Source organism: Saimiri boliviensis, chromosome 1 (assembly GCF_048565385.1).
Source record: "Saimiri boliviensis isolate mSaiBol1 chromosome 1, mSaiBol1.pri, whole genome shotgun sequence".
NCBI classification, from domain to species: Eukaryota; Metazoa; Chordata; class Mammalia; order Primates; family Cebidae; genus Saimiri; species Saimiri boliviensis.
The window spans coordinates 10,074,081-10,093,270 of record NC_133449.1 but is presented as its reverse complement, the minus strand read 5'-3'; the positions used below and the strand labels follow the sequence as shown (position 1 = coordinate 10,093,270).

The following is a 19,190-nucleotide window of genomic DNA, read 5'->3' as shown; positions in this document are numbered from 1 at the left end:
TGGAACGGTTGCCTCCACCTAAGTCCTGGCTGCTGAGGCCTGGCTCAATCCCAGGCCCTTTCCAAGAAGCCTTCTAAAACCACACGCTGGATTTGAATTAAATGCACCTGTGTCTGCTTCCTTTCCTTCCGGAGGGCAAGGTCTGGCTGCACGGCACCTCTTCCCCTGTCCCCAGCACCGGCCGGCAGACAAGATGCCTCCCTGTGGGACCATCGGCTCCCTGAGGGCAGGCTGGGTCTCCTTGCATCCCGAAGAGAAACAGCTGTCGCTGCAAAAGCCCACAGCAAAAACAAGAATGGCCAACAGGAAATCTTATAACGCAGGTGCCAAGACTGCAACAAAAGCAGAAAGACCAGAAGGCTGGACGCCACAGTGCGTGCCTGTGTGAGACGGCGGCCACGAGGGATCTTTTTTTTTTTTTTTTTTTGCCCTGTATTTTGCCAATTTTCTGATATGTTCTTACATAACTCTTAAAGTCAGTGTTTTCTGCAGCCCGTTGTCCCCAGGGCGCTGGCGTTCTGCCCCACTGACCGCAAGGACTGAGCCCAGACTGGAGATTCAAGACTCGGGGGGACTCAGGACGCCCAGAAGGAAGGAAGGAGCCTGCAGCATCCGGAACCCCGAAGGCAGCGGAAGCCACAGCGCTGTCTGCGGGGAAGCAGGCGGGCCGAGCTGGGCCACCAGAGCTCCAGGGCCAGCCAGCCAAGGGACTAGGGGACTGAGGACTTGGCCGGGATGGACTTTCCTAGAGGCTCAGAGGAATAAAAGCGGACCTCATGGCCCAAATGCATCATCAAGTCCACCCCGCAGGAGCCTCTGTGATGGCAGAAGTTCTCAAGGGCCCTGAGTTCCAAGGATTTGCCCTTGATAAGACCCTTAGGGATAAGGTGGACAGGCCCCAGGGCGGGGGCCGAGCCTCCCACCGCGTGAAGCAGCATGAACCTGGGCGGTGGCGGTGCTGGTGGGCTGGGCTGGGCTGCGGGGGAGGTCTGTCTGGTTCCAGAAGGCTAAGGGCCAGGTGAGATAGGGGAGCTGCTTGAGGCTGGAAGGTGGAGGCTGAGGGACCCCAGCTCCTCGAGAATAGAGAAGCCTTTCATCCTTGCCGTAGAATTCCGAAACATTAAGGAAAAAAAAAAAAAAAAAAAACCTCAGCCGAGGGGATTTTGTGTCTGATATTATCTATCCTGAGATCCGCTCAGCACCCAATCTCCGGTTTCCAGGAAAATTTCTGTCACTCGTCACTTTCAATGACTTTAAATTTTAATTTTCTATTAGCGAGTTAAACGGTGCTGATGACGACACCGGGCCTCTGCCCTCCCCTCACGTCTCATTCATGGAGAAGCAGGACGGCACCATGAACGGGGACCTGCTGGGGCTCAGGCCCTGCCCCTCCCACTGCTCCAAGCCTCAGTTTCCCCACCTGCCTCTCACCCCAAGCAGGGGATCTTACCACCTCCCTCGCCTCCGAGCACCGCTGGCCCAAATCGGCCCAAAGCCACTCTCCTTCCCAGGGAAACCCCTCCCTCTTCGTGGCCCGTGTAGTTATAGAAACCCAACTTATCCTTCCTGCCGCTGCAGGAAACCCCTAGCCCTGGTCACAGCTCTCAGGCTACTGTCCTCACCCACCCTGCACAGCCGCATGGCCGAGCCTCAGAACGCTGCCCCTGCCCAGGGTCAGGCCAGCTTAGAGGAGAGCCAGGAGTGCCTGTGAGTGAGGGTCCCTCTCTCTGGCCCCCTGCAGGGCTGACCCCTCCCTCTGGAGGCAGGAGGGGCTGAGTCATGCAGGCCAGAAGAGGGGCTTTTGAGGCAGGAGTGGGGGTCATAGTCCCAGGACCCAGTGCCTGGCAACCTTCTCCAGAACTGGCCACAGTTTTTGGGTCAGGGAGTTGTCTCCTTACACACCCATAGGCTCCAGATCCTGTCCTTGGGGCAGGGAACAGGAGCAGCTGTCACCATCTCCACAGGTGACAGCCCTTCTGAGGAGCAGAACAGGTGTGCCCTGCTGTGGCTGACAGAGAGCGATGGGACCGGGGCAGGGAGGAAGAATGCTCAGGCTGATCTCGGCTGTTACGGGAAGGCTGCGGCTGGGTGTGGGGCCTTCGGGGCTCGGCTGCTGGGCTCTGCCTTGATGATGCCACTTGCCCCACAGTGTCACAGCTGTACACTTGCCTGTCTGCCACCACGACCCAATTGGGAGCTCGCATTGGGCACAGTATCCAGGATGTAATAGGTGCTTCATAATTGACAGAAGGCACCGGAGTGGGTGCTCCACGCACTCCCGTGACAAACAGGGCCTCGGAGGCTTCCCCCACCGCCAACCCTCCTCCTCCACCTCAGCCGCACAGCTTCCTCGCCATGGCTCAGGACCTGAAGATGTGACTTTTCTGATCTTTAGCCATGGTTGAGGAATGACCAGAAATAAAGCAACACTAAAACCTGACCGGATGGTGAAAACGCTGAACTGATACGTATTCACTGTGCACCCAACGTGTAAGCCACGTGGCTCTCAGGCTTTCAAATAAGACAAAGACTACCACTGTGTGTATTCCTTCATCTGCAGAAATCATCAGGGCAGAGAAAAGAAAGAACATGAAACACCTGTAAGAAGGAGAGAACTATCCGAGGTGCCAGTGAGGCTGGAGGAGGCAGCTGGGCCCTCTGGCTTAAGACTCCTGCGCGGAGCCAAATCCTGACCCAGAGCCCGTGAGCAGCAGAAAATCCCCCCAGACAAAGCCAGACCCCCTGAGGGCCCACGTCCCTCCCTGTCCTCTCTGGCACGCTGCCCCCTGGTGGTGAGATTCCCAGAGCACGCAATGCCCAGGGACCTTTCCAGGAAGGCCTGGGTCAGGTGTCTCGCTGATGCTCGGGCAGCCTCTCTTAGGAGGTGATCGGGAACCTCAGAGGGAGGACAAGGGTATGGAATGGAAGGCAAGGGGAAGGCTGCCCTGGAACAAAGGCGACGGTGTGGACGCGTGGGGGAGACAGACGTGGTTTCTCCAAACCGTGCCCTCTTCCCACTGCCTGACACCTCACTGCAACAGGACACGCAGCTCTGCGGGACTCCCAGGTCAGAGCCAAGGTGAGGCCACACTGGGAGCTTCCTTCCCAGATGGGGCTATCCAGCCAGAGACCCCCCCCACCCCCGCCGCCCCCTGGGCGGGCACCTGGGCCCTCAAAGCCCAGCTGAAACTCTGCTTTCAGAGGATGCAGAGGAGCACAAGGTGAACAGGGCATGATTTAAGAAAGGCTCTTCTCGGAGAGTTGGAAAAGGGTCAAAGACAGCGGGCAGATGAGGACGCGAGCCCGGCTGGTCCACTCGGTTCTAGGGGCATAGTCACCTCCAAGGAGACGACGTATATTCCCATTGGCCTTCCCCTCCAACCCCAGTGGCCAGCCAGACCACTAACCCCAACTGCAGACGGCAGGGCCACACAAACCACACGCCATCCCAAACCCACCCCGCCTGACCCCAGGGCTCCACCTCTGCCTCTCCAGGCCCCAGTAACGCCCACCTGCCCACTGGCCTCCCGTTTGTCAGCTCCATGATGGGTCACCGCACCCCACAGCCCGGAGGTGCCAGCTCTGCCTCGAATCCCGCAGGTGAAGCTGCCCCGTCACATGTCCAATTCTGCGACAACCTAAGATGGGCCCCTCTACCTTGGCGATGAGGAAACTGAGGCCCACAGGGTTGAAGAACAGCCATAAGCTGGTGGAAAAGTTGGACTTTGAGCCCTAGTCCTCCCAGAACACTGTTGCTACCTGGGAGCCCCCAAGCCCCCCAGGAGCAGGGCACACATCTCTGGGATTTTTCACAGCTGTACACCTGTATGGCTCACTCCGAAACACACCCCTGGCAGGCCCCTGTGCCCTGCAAAAGGCCAGAGCCAGCAGTGGCCCCGTCATCTGGAGTCTGCCTTACGTGCGCCGGCATCCTGGGCAGCCCTGCCTGAGCTCAGCTCACAATCCCCGCTCAGTTCCCACGTGTTGGGCCCTGCTCTGGGAACCAGACAAAGCAGCTGGCCCTCAGCCAGCACCTCCTCTGCTCCTCAGAGCCTCTTCCTACCTGTATCCAGCTAAGTGTTCCCCGGAGAGCCAGCAGGATCTGCACATGAGGGCTTAGGGCTTGTGCGGGTTTGGAACAAAACAGGCCAGTGTCAAGCCGGCCTGGAAATGCTAACCCCAAATTCTTCTCCACTGCCAAGTCCAAGCCCGCACCTGCAGGCAGGCATGGTGAGCGCAGGCTGCTGCTCCCCGCCCCACCCCCACCCCACAACACACAACAGTGTCCCACCTGCTCCGACTGATGAGCATTCGACTGGAAGAAGATAAAAGCAGAGGCGACTGGGGAAATGGGAAGGTAGCCACTACTGAAGAGAAAGGGAAAGCCAGGAATGAGGGTGGAGACAGGGCGCGTGGATTAGCCAGGCGTCCCCAGTGGGCCCATACAGAGCAATGCGTAGACTCCACCTGGGCAGAAGGCCAAGGCCAAATACTGTATCTGTGTCCCCGCCACTCCTGAGGCCTAACCCAGCACATTTCTTGAAGATAAGTGGGCCAGGTAGGCGCCTGCACATTGAGATAAGGGCTAAGTATAGAAGGAGAAAGTTGTTTTTTCCGAAATGTTAGGAAGCACATCTCAAGGAGTAAGGAGGTCTCAAGGACATGCTGGGGGCGGCCTAAGGAGGCCACAGCCTTTTCCTTTTCAAAATTGCAAGCTGAGCTTCTTAATGCAGAGCCAATTCAGGCCCGGTTGAGCCTATGCCTCTGACCTCACTTTCAGCTTTCCCTCGTGGATCAAACACAGCATATTCATTATTATTTGATTAATAGGGAACTGGTGACAGTTTCCGAAGGACAAAGTTAGCTGGCTTAACTGCCACCTCCTCCAAGAAGGCCTCAGAGATCCCCTCTCGGTTCTCCGCTCCACTTGGGCTGCCCCTGAGTCCTATCAGAGCCCACCTCCCTCCGCCTGGAGCCCTTCCTACTCTTGAACTTGCTCCTGCGTGGGGCAGCTGCTCACGAATGCTGTCAAACGGGCCTGAGCTATGAAGCAACCAGGAAACCAGGGCGCAGGCCCAGCTCCACCAGGTGTCCGCACCCACCTTGGCCCAGCCTCCGAGGCCTGCAGTACTATGGACTCGGAGGTGGACGTTCCTGCAGGGCCTCTACAGAGTCTGCAGCTGCACAAGGCCAGGGAAAATCCCGAGAGAATTCCCCTAGCGCTGGAGGAAAATCCTAACTAACCACGAAGGCTGCTGAAGCCATCACAACCTCTCACAAGGGACATGTGAGCCCTGAGGTCAACAACCTCTAAGAGACAAGACAGGGGCACAGAAATCAGGCCACAGGCATTGTGTGACTTCACAGCGGAACTCAATGGCTCCGGCTCCCCGGCACCACCGAGCTGGAGGGGGATCCCTTTGCTGCTGCAGCCACCACCAGCACAGTGTTTTCAGTCTGAGAGGGCTCGACGATGTGACGGGCAGGTTCCAACTGGCCCGAGGCGACAGGGAGTCCTGAGGCTTTCTCCAGTCCCAGGGAAAATCCATCAGCTGCCGCCAGCTTGGGAGATGCGCTTTTGGGAAAACCAAGTCAACACAGCATCCCCTGCTGTCTCTCCCCATTCGGTTTAGATGTTGGCTAAGAAAATGAAGCTGGTTATGGCAATGACTTCCAACAGATACAATCAAGTAATCTGTTCCTGGATTCTGCAAGCACTGAAATGTCGGTAATTCAATTCCTGAAATGCCATTTTGGTGCCGCCGGAGCAGGCTGCGGAGAAAGCTCAGTAAACACACCCATCAGTTCAAGTCCAAACACACACCCACTGACCTTGAGCCCCGGTGCCCGGCGCTGTGCTGAGAGGCCAGCTCCCCAAGGGCGGCCACCACCAGAGAGGGCCCAGGAATGGGCGGTCCAGGAGGGAGGCGGCCGCGAATAAATATTGACAAGGCTGCAGGAGGAGCGCTGCTGGGGAAATGTGGACGAACTGCACCGAGCTCGAGGAAAGAGTACTCAGTGTGTCTAGGGGAGTCGGAAGGCCCCCAAGGGAGGCTCGGCTTACTCTGTGATCAAGTGCCAGGCTGGGGCTGGGAGCTGGGGACACAGGAAGCTGAAAAGCACCCTGACCTCAAGGAGCTCTGGCCTAGTGAATGCAGACACATGTGTGCTGGCACACACACCTGCACACACCTACACACATATGCGCACACACATGCACAAACAACACATGCATATATACACATACCCACACATGCATGTGTGCACACACTTGCACACACCTACACGTGTGTACGCAGCTATGTACACACAACCATACACCTATATCACACACATGCACACACCTACACATGCGTATGGACACACATGGAAACCCTTGGAACTGATATCACCATGTGCACACACATCTGCAATACTCATGCACACACATACACACATGTGTGCACGCAACATGCATGTGCACACACATGCACACACCTACACATGCATATGGGCACATACACAGACACGAGCACACAGGCAGACAGACCCAGGGCAGGCAGGGTAAGGGTCACAAGAGGAATCCTGAAGACCCCACATTTCATGGGGCTCCAGGGCCGGGGGGTGGCCCCAGGGACGGGGCAGCATAGAGGCTGCTCATCTCCAAAGCGCTTGTCGCCCCCTCCTCTCCAGCACAGGGCGCATGCTGACATCAGTTCCAAGGCTCCATGGGAGTGTTTCCTGGGACTGTGATATGGGACAAGGCCTTTTCGGGCACTTTCCACAAATTTTTGCTGGAGCCTAAAATTTACATCTAAACCAACCCATGGGATGACAGTGATTGTTGTTGTTATTATGACTTTGCTTGACATATTATTATACTTTCTGAAATTCACAAATTTACAAATTGGAGATTAAAATTTTAGTTTAAAAATGCCAGTAGGCCATAGTCGCTCAGGCGTATAATCCCAGCACTTTGGAAGGCTGAGGCAGGCAGACTGCTTGAGCCCAGGAGTTTAAGACCAGTCTGGGCAACAGGCCAACACCCCATCTCTACAAAAAATACAAAAAATTAGCCATGCCTGGTGGCGCACACCTGTAGTCCCAGCTACTCAGGAGGCTGAGGTGGGAGGATCACTTGAGCCTGAGAATTGGAGGTTTCAGTGAGCTGTGATCGAGCTTGCACTCCAGCCTGTGACAGAGCAAGACTGTCTCCAAAAAACAAAGCCAACAAAATCCCCCCCCTTAAAACAACAACGCCATCTGCCCATCATCCACATATTAAATATCTAACTGTAAAAAGCCTCAGCCTATTTTGAGAAATGAAGCCACCCTCAAGTCCCAAGCGGATGACAATAAACTGGAAAAGCAATAGGACTCTCCAGACAAGAACAATCTCCCTCGGACTCCCCAACATGTCTTGGGGTCACATCCAGGTCCTCTACCTGAGATGCCTCCTAGTCTGTCAGGCCATCTGGAAGGTGTCAGATCAGCCAGGCTACCCAGGGCAGGGCCACCTCACTGTGGGATCTCAGGCAGTCTCCTCATCCAGCCAACATCCCTGTCGTCACACACCGAGGGACCTGGCATCCCCACCCCAGGAAAATCCCAGGCCCACACAGCCCCGTAAAAAAAAAAAGGTCACTGTATGAGACACATTCAGAGCTGCTCCTGGCTCCAGCAGCCTTGGATCTGCAGTGAAATCGTTGGTGCCTTCACCGTGCTGTGGTGGGAGGCTCAGAGGTGAAGGTGCAGAAAGCCGGTACCATAGAGCTCCTGGTGGAGAAGACGGGAGTGAAAGTGCACAGTCCACGGAGCCCGGGGCTGGGGGGCTGAGGCAGGCGCCAGAGAAGGTCTCCAGACCAAGCTGAGCTGCTGGGGGCGGGGGGTGGATCACAGCCAGCACTGTAAGCTTGGCGTGGGTGGGGTGGATCTCCTGATGCCAGACAGATGTGCTCTTGGAACAGCTGTCTGGGAAGCTCATCTGGGAACCAGATCTTTATTTAAAGCAAGTTACGGGGCAGGGTTTGGTGGCTCACGCCTGTAATCCCAGCACTTTGGGAGGTCAAAGCAGGTGGATCGCCTGAGGTCAGGAGTTCAAGACCAGCATGGCCAACATGGTGAAACCCCATCTCTACTAAAAAACAAAAATTAGCTAGGCGTGGTGGCAGGCAATTGTAGTACCAGCTACTTGGGAGGCTGAGGTACGAGAATCACGTAAACCTGGGAGGCAAAGGTTGCAGTGAGCCAAGACGACACCACTACACCCCAGCCGGAGACAGAGTGAGACCCTGTCTCAATAAATAATAACAATAATAATAAAATTAAGCAAATTATGAGATTTTGCTCCTTATGGGGCCCAGCAGTGAGTGCCTCCTCACAAGGCATGCAGCCCTGGGCTACATCACGTCTAGCTGAGCTCGGTGGGAGGCCGAGGACAGGCAATGTGGACGCAGCACCCAGCAGGTGAGGCTCGCTCACAGAAAGGCAGCAAGAGGACCCCAACCCAGAAAGCGGCAGAGCTGGGTCCAGTCCGGGGGCCGCCCGCACCCCTTCACACACAGAAAGGCCCCCGCAGCTGGGTGTAGAGGGCCTGAGGGAGGGTGGCCGGGGACCACCAGGCACCTGTCAGCTGTTGCCACATCTTAGGCTTTGAAGCGGCTAAGTGGGGGAGGTGTGCAGTCGGGGGTTGGACGGGACGTCATAACTGGGCTGAAGGGGACCCATCCAAGGTCAGGTGGGAAGAGGGACAAGGCCTCCTGGCTGCAGCCTCTAAGAGGAGCCCTCCATGGGAGACCCACCTGGCCCTCCCCGAGCCTTCGGCCCGCTTTACCTCCAACTCCTACACAGACTCCGAGATGTCTGTTCAAACAGCAGGCACCTCGCCCACCCACGTTGTATTTATTTCCAAGAACACGGCCCAGAGGGGGGCTCAGGCTCTCCCAAGTACTGCCCACCACCTGGAGGCAGCTGCACAGTGAGGGCACCCGCTGGATGACCAGGACCCCATCCGTCCTGGAATGCCACCTAATACCATCTGAGCAAGGTCAGGATCGGGGGCCTAGACCCCACTAGGGGCGTCCATTTCTTCTCCCATAGATGAGGTGGCTAAGTTCAGAACTCAGGGCGGGTGGTGTGGACACTCTCTCATGGAGGATGGAGTAGGGGTTCATGAATCCCTTCCACCAAGCACCTGGGACTCCGGGAGATTTTCAGGCTGGTGGCCAGAGGGATCAGGACGCGCACACCTGGTGGCACCTGGGTGACACCACAGAGATGCACAAACCCGCACTGCAGAAGGCCTGAAGTGGGCAGGGCTCAGGGAGGAGGGGCTTGGTCCCGCGCCTCACAGAGGGACGAAAGGACCATAAAAGGGAGGAGAGGCGGCTGGTGAAGTGACGCACACCTGTAACCCCCGCCCTTTGGGAGGCCGAGGCAGGACTGTTTGAGCCCAGAAGTTCAAGACCAGCCTGGGCAACATGGCGAAACCCCATCTCTACGAAATACATGAAAATTAGTCTGGTATGGGGGCGTGTACCTATAGTCCCAGCTACTTGGGAGGCTGAGGTAGGAGGATCACCTGAGCCGGGGGAGGTCGAGGCTACAGTGAGCCATGACTGTACCACTGCCGTCCCAGCCTAGGTGACAGAGTGAGACACTGTCTCCAAAAAAAGAAAAAAGGAGGCAGGCCCTTGGGGGGCCGGGGAGGGGAGTTCCATGGAAACCAGCCTGAGGGAGGCGGCGAGGCTCTGCCCCGGGACTTACCCGGTCAGCCTCCTCGTGCCCCACGCAGCCCCCAGCCTCTGCCTCCCTGGCCATTTCCCAATTCCAGGTCGCTGGCCTTGGGGTTCCTCCCTTCCCTGGCGTCAGCAGTCGTACCCAGGAGGGTGGGAGAAGGCGGGGGACGTCGCTCTCATCCCTCGGTCCTCAGGGCTTTGGCCAGTCCTTACTGCTCAGAAAACACACCTCAGGTTCCTGGAGGGAGCCCCAGCTGTCAGGCACAAGTGGGCGCTGGGCCCAGCTCCCGCACTCGACCCCAGGCAGACATCCCCGCTCTGGGTGCTCTCCAGGACCCCTGCCACCCGCACGCTGGGAGCCTGTGCACCCACGCAGAGCAGGAGGACAAGGTCACTACCATCTCCAAGGTCACCGCAAGCTCCTCCCAAACGGAGGCCTGGAGGCCCTAATATAACCCACTCCCAAGGTCCAGGCCTCCTCCAGGTGGCCTGCCCACCCAAGCTGGGACCACTGCCCTTCCCAGTGGGGCATCCCACACCCTCCCCAACAAGCGCCCTGAATCACCAGGCACAACAAAGTCCTCCCTGAGCACCAGCTGAGTTGCTCAGGGCACTAGACCAAAGGGTGTCCCCAAACTTTTTACACAGGGGGCCAGTTCACTGTCCGTCAGACTGCTGGAGGGCCACCACATACTGTGCTCCTCTCACTGACCACCAGTGAAAGAGGTGCCCCTTCCTGAAGTACGGCGGGGGGCCGGATAAATGGCCTCAGGGGGCCGCATGCGGCCTGCGGGCTGTAGTTTGGGGACACCTGCCAAACGCTTACCACACGGTAGGCAATCTGACAGTCCCTACAACAGAACGGGCAAGATTGCCACTTTGACCAGAGAACCAAGGCTCAGAAACAGAAAATGACTCATCCAAGGTCACGCAGCCCACACGAGGGCTGGAGATCCAAAACATGCCAGGCTCCCCAGCCTTGCTGTGCCCAAACTGTGGCTGGCCTCAGAGCCGCCTACGGAGCCTGTTTAAATGCGGATTCCCAGCGCCACCCTAAAGATTCAGCTTCAGCAGCTCTGGAATGACCCAGGAATCTGCACTTAACGCCTGTGAGCTCCCCAGTGGTCCTGATGGGAGGCGGCTTCGGGTCACACCCTTTCCAGAAATATGACTCCCCAGACCTGAAACGCCACGTGTATAGGGTACGGACAGAACTGTGTCAGAGGATCCCAAAAGGTCCCTTCTGGAAGCTCCTACAAACAGCCAAGAAAGCCCCGAGCTTCTTCAGCCGATCCTACTCATCGGAGCAGCAGAAATGGGGGTGCTGGACGGGAACCCTCTGCCCGGCACTGCCTGCAACTCCTGCCCACCTGTCACACCGAGGAAATCCGGAGTCAGAAATACTTTTCTTGCCATGGTGTGCCAGTGGCCTCCTAAGAGTTGGAGGGGAATCCCTGTCCCACCACTCTGCCCACTAATGCCTTTACAAAATACAACAACCCTCCCATCTCAAGCCTACTTCAGAAAAAAAAAAAAAAAAAAAAAATCAGATCCAGTATGGGTTAGAGTGAGAATGGGTTTTATTTTTTATTTATATTTATTTATTGATTTGAGACGAGGTCTTGCTCTGTCGTCTAGGCTGGAATGCGGTGGTTATGATCATGGTTCACTGCAGCCTTGACCTCCTAGGCTCAAGTGATCCTCCTGCCTTGGCCTCCCAAAGGGCTGTGCTTACAGGCGTGACCCACTGAGAGAACCATCAAAGGTGCACCTAGCTGTGTGACTCTCGGAAAACCACTTTCCCTCTCTGGGCCAGAGATTACCCAGTCCTACTGTCCTCTGAGGTCACTCTCTGCTCAGGAATGGTCCAAACTCAGCCTCCCTAACACAGGCTACAGCTGTGCTAAAGTCACCGTTCAACGCAATCCAAGACCCCACACTCCTACCTGACGCGGGGGCTTCAGCCTCTCTCCTCAGCATCTGGGCTGGGGAAGGTGCCAGGAGAGCCCCTCCATGAACAGACTCGCATTCGGGATGGCCTCAGGGCTGCCCTCCCTTCTCTCCCAAATTGGCAGAAATGGGATCCCGATCCACAGATAAGCTGCCTGGAGCTGATATGTCCCCGGCGAAGCTGCCAAGTGGCGGGATGTTACAACAGAACACCTCGAGGCGTCCCCCACCACCCAGCTCACCTTTCCTCTCCCGAGGGAACCAAGCGGACAGCTTCCTTCCCTGTTCTCTCCTGCTCTTGCCCAACCCAGCCCTCTGCGTTCCGGGGGTCTCTTCCACAGACCCTCCCTGCGTTGCTGTCCCCCACCCCAGGCTGCCATTCCAGGACTGACTGCTGACAGCTTATTCTCGACACCTGGGTTCCAAAGTGCCATTTGCCTCCATGAGGCTGGCACACAGCAGACGCTCAGTAGACTCCGGCCGAGCAAACTGATAACAATGGCAGCAGAGTCACGTGAACCAGCCCCACGGCCCTGCCGTCACTTACCAGCTAGCTGTGTGATCTTGGGCACATTACTTAACCTCTCTGAGTCTCAGTTTCCTGATTTTAAAAGAGAGATGAGAATCCCAATTCGTAAGATTATTGTGAGACTCAAATTAGCTAATGTCAGTCACGCGTGGCGGCTCACTCCTGTAATCTCAGCACTTTGGGAGGCTGAGGCAGGTGGATCGCTTGAGGTCAGGAGTTTGAGGCCAACATGGTGAAACCCCATCTCTACTAAAAATACAAAAATTAGGCAGGTGTGGTGGCCGGCGCCTGTAATCCCAGCTACTCGGGAGGCTGAAGGAGGAAAATCGCTTGAACCTGGGAGGCAGAGGTTGCAGTGAGCCAAGGTCATGCCACTGCACTCCAGCCTGGTTGACAGAGTGAGACCCTATCTCAAAAAATAGAAAAGAGAAGAAAGAGAAATTAGCTAATGTGCATGCAAGCATCTGGCAAGCTTTCGAGAACTATGGAAACGTTATTTATGTTATTATCAAAAGATAATGGTCGCCTTATGAGAAACCCCAGCCCTCTGATGTGTTAGAGTAATACTGATAACATTAGAAGGGCTTTAACACATATGCACACGGCTGAGGAAATCAGTTTAAAAGAATTAATGACTCATCCACCTCCAGTCCCTAAACCTGGCTGGTTTCACAAGAACAGTGAGAAGATAAGTCCTCAACTAGACAGTGGGGATCTGTCAGGACTTTTCACCGGGATTTTTCCCTTCCAATCATTTGAAGGCAATTAGGGCAACTGATTGAAATTCCAGAGACAGAGCAAAACAAAACATGCCTTATCTGTACAGTCTCCTCATTGGACCATGAGCCCGAAGTGGAAACCGGCCTGCTTGCGCTCTCTCTCTCTCTCTCTCTCTCTCTCTCTCTCGGATCCACCCAACCCCTCTGCCCCCCTCTACAACTATTGTCTGGGATCCCCCCAAGAGCCCAACCACCCACCTGGGAGCCCACGGACTCGCCTGGAAAACTGCGCCTGGTCCCCGTCTAACGCTGGGGTGTCCAGACACGCTTGGCTTTCCAGGGCAGTCTCACCTGTCTCCTCTAGTGTGGGAGGAAAGGAGTCCCCCAGCCAACAGGCTCAGGACCCATGTCCAACCATGACATTCCCATGGATCCCAGCCCGCAGCAAAAGCAAGGCACACACCAGACACCGGGAGAAGACTGTGGAAAGAATACTGCTGGACAGGCAGATGAAAGCATATTCAGAACCTCCAAAGGCTCGTGGTGAGGACAGAGACAGAAAGCGGGTGGAGGATGGAGCAAGCAGGCCAGCCAGGATGGAGTGGAGAGAAAAGAGAGGCGAGGAGAGTCCCCGGTTAACTATGCTGGAATGGCTGCAGGACCCAGGCCTCGCCCTAGGACAATGGCTGGTTTCCTGTCACAGGGGATTTGTTTTCCAAAGGAATGTGTGATAAGATTCAGTTAAGGTCCGCCTATAATCCCAGCACTTTGGGAGGCCAAGGTGGGTGGATCAGCCGAGGTCAGGAGTTTTGGATCAGCCTGGCCAACATAGTGAAACCCAGTCCCTACTAAAATTACCCAGGTGTGGTGGCAGGTGCCTGTAACTCCAGCTGCTAGGGGGGGTTGAGGCAGGAGAGTTGCTTGAACCCAGGAGGCGGAGGTTGCAGTGAGCTGATATCGAACCACTGCACTCCAGCCTGGGCAACAGAGCGAGAATCCATCTCAAGAAAAAAAAAAAAAAAGATTCATTTAACACCCACCCAGCAGGTGGAGGTTCTGGTCGGTTTCTGCTTCCATTTCTCCATCTTCCATATTTGGGCACTCATTTGCTTTGTGAGAGAAGAAACGACATCAGGGACTCTCCACGGCCCTTCGGCTCACCCTGCCTGGGAGTCTGGGGAAATTCTGTCTCTTGGATGAGGCTCCTGGCACCTGCTGCCCGGAATTCTCTTCCCCAGTGGTGCACCCCTCCCTTGCCAGCCCTTGGAAGCTGCAGGAGGGTCACCCAACTCCCTCTACCCAGGGGGAGCGAGAGTCGCCCGCCTTGGCCCTCCAGCAAAGCTCTCCCCAGGCCCTGATGCCTGACACCCACACAGTGGGGAATGAATGAAGGAATGAGTGAGTGGTGGGGCTGCTCAGCCCACATCAAACCTGGCGGGCACTGTGGAAGGAGGCAAGGGGCAGGTTGGGAGTGTGGGAGCTGAGGGGAGACACAGCCTGCTCTGAGAAGGGCATTCCCTGTGCCTCCACGGACCGCAAATACACCCGTAAAACTGCCACCACCGTGGGGAACGCGAGCATCCAGGTAAGGCCCCTTCCTCAGAGTAGAGAGGTGCTGCTGGCCTGGCCTTGCCGCTGCCTTTCAGGAGATGGGATCAGCCTGCGTTTGGAGTTGGGTCCAGCAGCCACTGAGTGGGCCTGGAAGGCCACCAGAGCTGGGTCCTGACACAGGGACGACCCTTCCTTCCCTCTAGCCCTGGGCTCTCCAGAGTTCCGGGCTCTCACTGAGGCCAGGGCCCCAACTTCATCCTCCAGGCCACCTGGGAAGTGGGGTCCCCGAGGGACAGAGGGTGGAGAACTGTTCCCTCCAGGCCAGCTCTGCCTATAACCTTGCCACTGTCACAGAGGCCGGGAGGGGCCTGCAGGGTCTTTCCTCTGGGAACAAAGACATCTCAACTTCTTAATCTCTGCGTTAGATTCTCCTGGCTGCAGGGGCTAGAGGGGACAACAGAGGTGAGAGAAACCAGGTGACAGGGAGCCACTAACCCCTGCCAGCCTCGGGGTCCAGAGAGCCTCCCCAGCCCACCTCACCCTCACCGGGCCAGCCTGCAGCAAACACCGGCACACACCAGACACCCAAGAACACCAAGGGAGGCAGCGGCCACCAGGAATGCCAGAAAACAGCAAGAAGACGTGGCTGTCAAACAGGAAAGGTCCCATTGACCCCTTAGCAGGTGTGCAGTGGGGGTGAGGCCTGCTTCTCCAGTGCCCCGCTGCTCAAACCTCTCGGGAAGCATAGGGACGGGCAGGCGTCCGGGGCGAATGTTCACAGCTGTAGGCCTGGTGGGCGTGTGTCACAGGGTGCTCTTTTATTCTGCCATCCATAGGCGGCTTGTGTCAGTTCAATGAGACCCCTGCCTGATTATCACAAGGGCGGAGGGCTTTCTGTATGCCCAGTTCTTGCCTTGGTGTACCGGAAGAACCGGCTCACACGAGGGCCTGGCGAATGGTAGCTCTCAGCAGATGGGGGAGCCAGAAGGGAGATGGTTTTCCCGACTCTTCTCCGACCCGCTGGCTCCGGCCAAACTCCACGTGGTTCTGCTGGTCAGCGGCCTGCCAGCACTCCAGCGTCGGGGGTGTGCTCTTCCCCGACGTGCTGCCCTCAGTGTCTTCTCGACGTCCAGCCACTGGTGTCTTCTTCTGCCCATGTGTTCCTCTCGATGTCCAGCCGCTTGTGTGTGTGCCCAGCTGGGTCTCCGGGTTACTTTAGGCAAAGGATGGGGGCGTGGCAGGCCAGGGTGGTCTTGGGAAATGCAACATTTGGGTGGAAAGGCAGGAGTGCCAGTCCTCACCTAGGGCCGTGGGCACAGGACTGGGGGTGGAGCCCTCACCAGGGACCCGCCCTTCTTCTCCCAGCACTTCCCTGCCCCACTTCAGCTGGGAGTTCAGGACCAGTCTGGGCGACATAGTGAGACTCCCACTCTATTTTTTTTTTTTTTTTTTTGAGACGGAGTTTTGCTCTTGTTACTCAGGCTGGAGTGCAATGGCGTGATCTCGGCTCACCGCAAACTCCGCCTCCTGGGTTCAGGCAATTCTCCTGCCTCAGCCTCCTGAGTAGCTGGGATTACAGGCACACGCCACCATGCCCAGCTAATTTTTTTGTATTTTTAGTAGAGACGGGGTTTCACCATGTTGACCAGGATGGTCTCGATCTCTTGACCTCGTGATCCACCCGCCTCAGCCTCCCAGAGTGCTGGGATTACAGGCATGAGCCACCGCGCCCGGCCAGACTCCCACTCTATTAATAAAAAATAATAAAAAAAGGAAGAAGCAGTTGAGATTGTGACACTACTGATTTCGGCTTGTTTCCCACCTCATCCTTTCTATCACAGACTAGGGCCCGACAGCCTGATATTACCACACATCTATCCTGTTTACTAAAGTGGGGCCAGGATCATCCAGCCATGGCCTTCTCCTTCGTCCAGCAATTCCTCCAGGCACAGGAGAAAGGTGCCCGGTCCCAGGGCTGCTATACAGCACGCAGCTGTGTTGAGCTCTTGAAAGGAAGCCTTCAGGCAGGGCTGGGGTTTCAGCCCTGGGGCTGGTGCAGACTCAAGGTCACAGCCTGTTTCCCTTGGGGGATCCCTGGGTAAAAGGTGACCTGGCGGGGCCGGGCATGGCCCCTTCCTTCTCCCTTCCCAGCTGCTCCTGCTTTCTGGCACAGCACACTTTTCTTTCTTTCTTTTTTTTTCCTGCCTAAAGAAGTCACTGCTGCTTCCTAACAGAAGGACAGTTGTGTTGTTACAGTCAGGGACGGGATTACGTAGGGAGGAAAAACACGCTTTCTTGATTTTCTTCTGTAAATTGCAGGTGGGGAAACAATGCGATGAGAGTAAATAACTGTTCTGCCCACACGTCGTGGGGAGGGAGGTCGTGATATTTACAAGAAAGTCAGCTTTCTGCTGGATTTCCATTTAGGGAATCTGATAAAGATGCAGGAGGCATTTCTGCTCTTCCTAACACACTCCTCAGAGGAAACGCCGTCACAGGCGATAGTCTAAAGCCAATCAGAGCTGAATTCTGCTAGGGCCGAGCCCCATAGGGTCCACTCCCTTAGCAACCCCCTGGGGTGGTTCCTGAGCCTCTGCCACGGCTTCCCCGGCCCGCATCAGTACCACACACGGTAAAGACGTGGCCTCAGATGAAGAGGTAAGATAAACGGTGCAGAAGAACAGGGAAAAAGCACGGAGGAGAAAGAGCGAAACCTGAAAGAGCTGACAACCTGGGCTGGGCCAGGGGATGAGAACTTTGCCATGTGGCCGTCACCTGCTGCTGGCTGGCCTGGCTTTGTGGGTACTGCACACCTCTCACGTCCCACCTCAGCCACCTCATCTTTACTAAAAGGAGGCTGTTCCTGGAGAGGACAGCGCCAGCCCTGAGGAGGAACAGAAGCTCCTATGCCATGCCTGGACCGCATCACCATCTTTTTTCTTTGACACAGAGTGTTGCTCTCTCACCCAGGCTGGAGTGTAGTGGTGCAATCATAGCTCACTGCAGCCTCAACCTCCTGGGCTCAAGGATCCTCCCAGCTCAGCCTCCCAAGTAGCTGGGACTCCAGGCATGTGCCACCACATGCCACCCAGCTAATTTTGTATTTTCTGTAGTGATGGGATCTCACTATGTGTTGCCCAGTCAAACATCACTATTGTGAAACACTCTACAGATGCAGATATGCAGCTGGGATTTGGAGACGGGTGTTCCCGCAGGAAGGGTTGTGTGGGAGAACGGACAGGGACCCAGGCAGGGGTCACCTGGAGGGAGGTGGGAGGTTGGGGCCTGAAGGAACACGGGCAGGGCCGGGCCCGGGAGCTCACAGGTGGCAGCATCTCAGCACCTCTGCCTCCCGGACTTACACACCAGGAGACGTGATTTCCTGTTGGCCAAGCACCAGGTGGCGTGCGTGGTGTGTGGGGCACAGGGCCTGGCTATGGAGCCAGCTAGACCTGGGTTCAAATGCCACCTTATACCTGGGACAGTTACTTAATCTTCCCACACCTCAGGGTCCTCACCTGTCGTTCAAGGAAATGCCACCTCAGGGAGTGAATGCAGGATGGAAGGGCACAGTGAGTGTGCCCTCCTCTGCCCGCCCTCTGGGTCCCACCGTCCTGGCACACACTGTCGTCCCTCAAGCTTTTCCTCTTGCTCTTACCCCAGTCTGGCCTTCAAGTCCCAGTTCAAAACCACCTCCCCAGACCCTCAGGCAAGGCGTCCTGTGGCCTTAGCTCTCCCACTGCGCTCATGGTTCACTATTGCTCGTCCTGTCTGCCCTTCCAGGCCAGTGGGAGGTTTAGTGGCCTAGGAGCTGTGTGTCCTTAGGCGAATTGCCTTACCTCGCTGGGCATCAGTGTAGACAGAAAACAGATAATACGTGTCTCATAGGGCTGTTGCTGGACTCAAAAGAGCAAATAAATAAGCGAACAAATAAACGAACGAATGAATAAAGTTTTTAAAGTGTCTGGCACAGAGAGAGCATTTTGCAGGTGTTGGTGATTGTTGGCATTGAACTCATGACCAGTTGGTTAGCACACTAACGCCCAGGTAGACACCGAGGGAGGCAAGAGGTATGTTTCCTGCCACAGGAAGGAGAGAGGGAAGAGGGAGGGACTCTCCACCACCCCATTTCCCAAACTGCCAGAGAGGAACGACCAGGCTTCGAAGTCCCACAGAGCCCGAGCATGTCACGGCCTGAGGCCATCAGTCCTGGGCCCCACATTTTCAGACTCCCTGAGCTCCCTGTGCCTGAGGACTTTGTGCCCAAGCAGAGGGGAGCTGGCCAAGGCCCCCGCTGCACACCTGGAGCGGGGAGGGCAGGTCTCAGCACTGCTCAGAGAGGACAGAGCCCATCTCCTTCCCAGACAGGAAAGCAGGGACTCCCTGGGTGGAAGAAACTGAGGGACACTCGGTATTCCAGCCCACGTGGCCAACCTGAAACTGCTGCTTCCCAGGGGTCTGAGAAAGGCCACGTGTGTGTGCAAACCCAATGGCAGGGGCCTCCCCATCTCCGTCTGCCTCAGACCCCTTCCCGCTCTCTGTGGCCCTCCCCACCTCACTCTATGTGTCTCCGTCTCTCTTCCCGGAGGTTCCTCCATCTTCCCTCTCTGCTTGTCTTTCCCAGTCTCTGTCTCACCATCACCCCCACCCTTACCTGGGGAGCAGAGCTGGGCCTGATCTGTGACCACACAGGGCTGCTTCGTAGGGAACGTCTTCAGGCTGGTT

General features: G+C 56.4%; 1 protein-coding gene across 6 annotated transcripts in view; it reads right to left on the bottom strand.

The window, feature by feature from the left end:
- Positions 1 to 19,190, bottom strand: part of HPCAL1 (hippocalcin like 1) — a 123,729-nt gene that overhangs the window by 49,989 nt on the left and 54,550 nt on the right. Inside the window, exon 1 of one of the 6 annotated variants that reach the window (XM_039463715.2) lies at positions 5,833 to 6,205. The exons of 3 other annotated variants lie outside the window; for them this stretch is intronic. The gene's annotated coding sequence lies outside the window, so the exon portion shown is untranslated. Of the gene's footprint in view, positions 1 to 4,063; positions 4,083 to 4,291; positions 5,775 to 5,832; positions 6,206 to 19,190 lie in introns of those variants that run through there. 2 more of the 6 variants (XM_074393942.1, XM_074393955.1) reach the window with 2 other exon arrangements.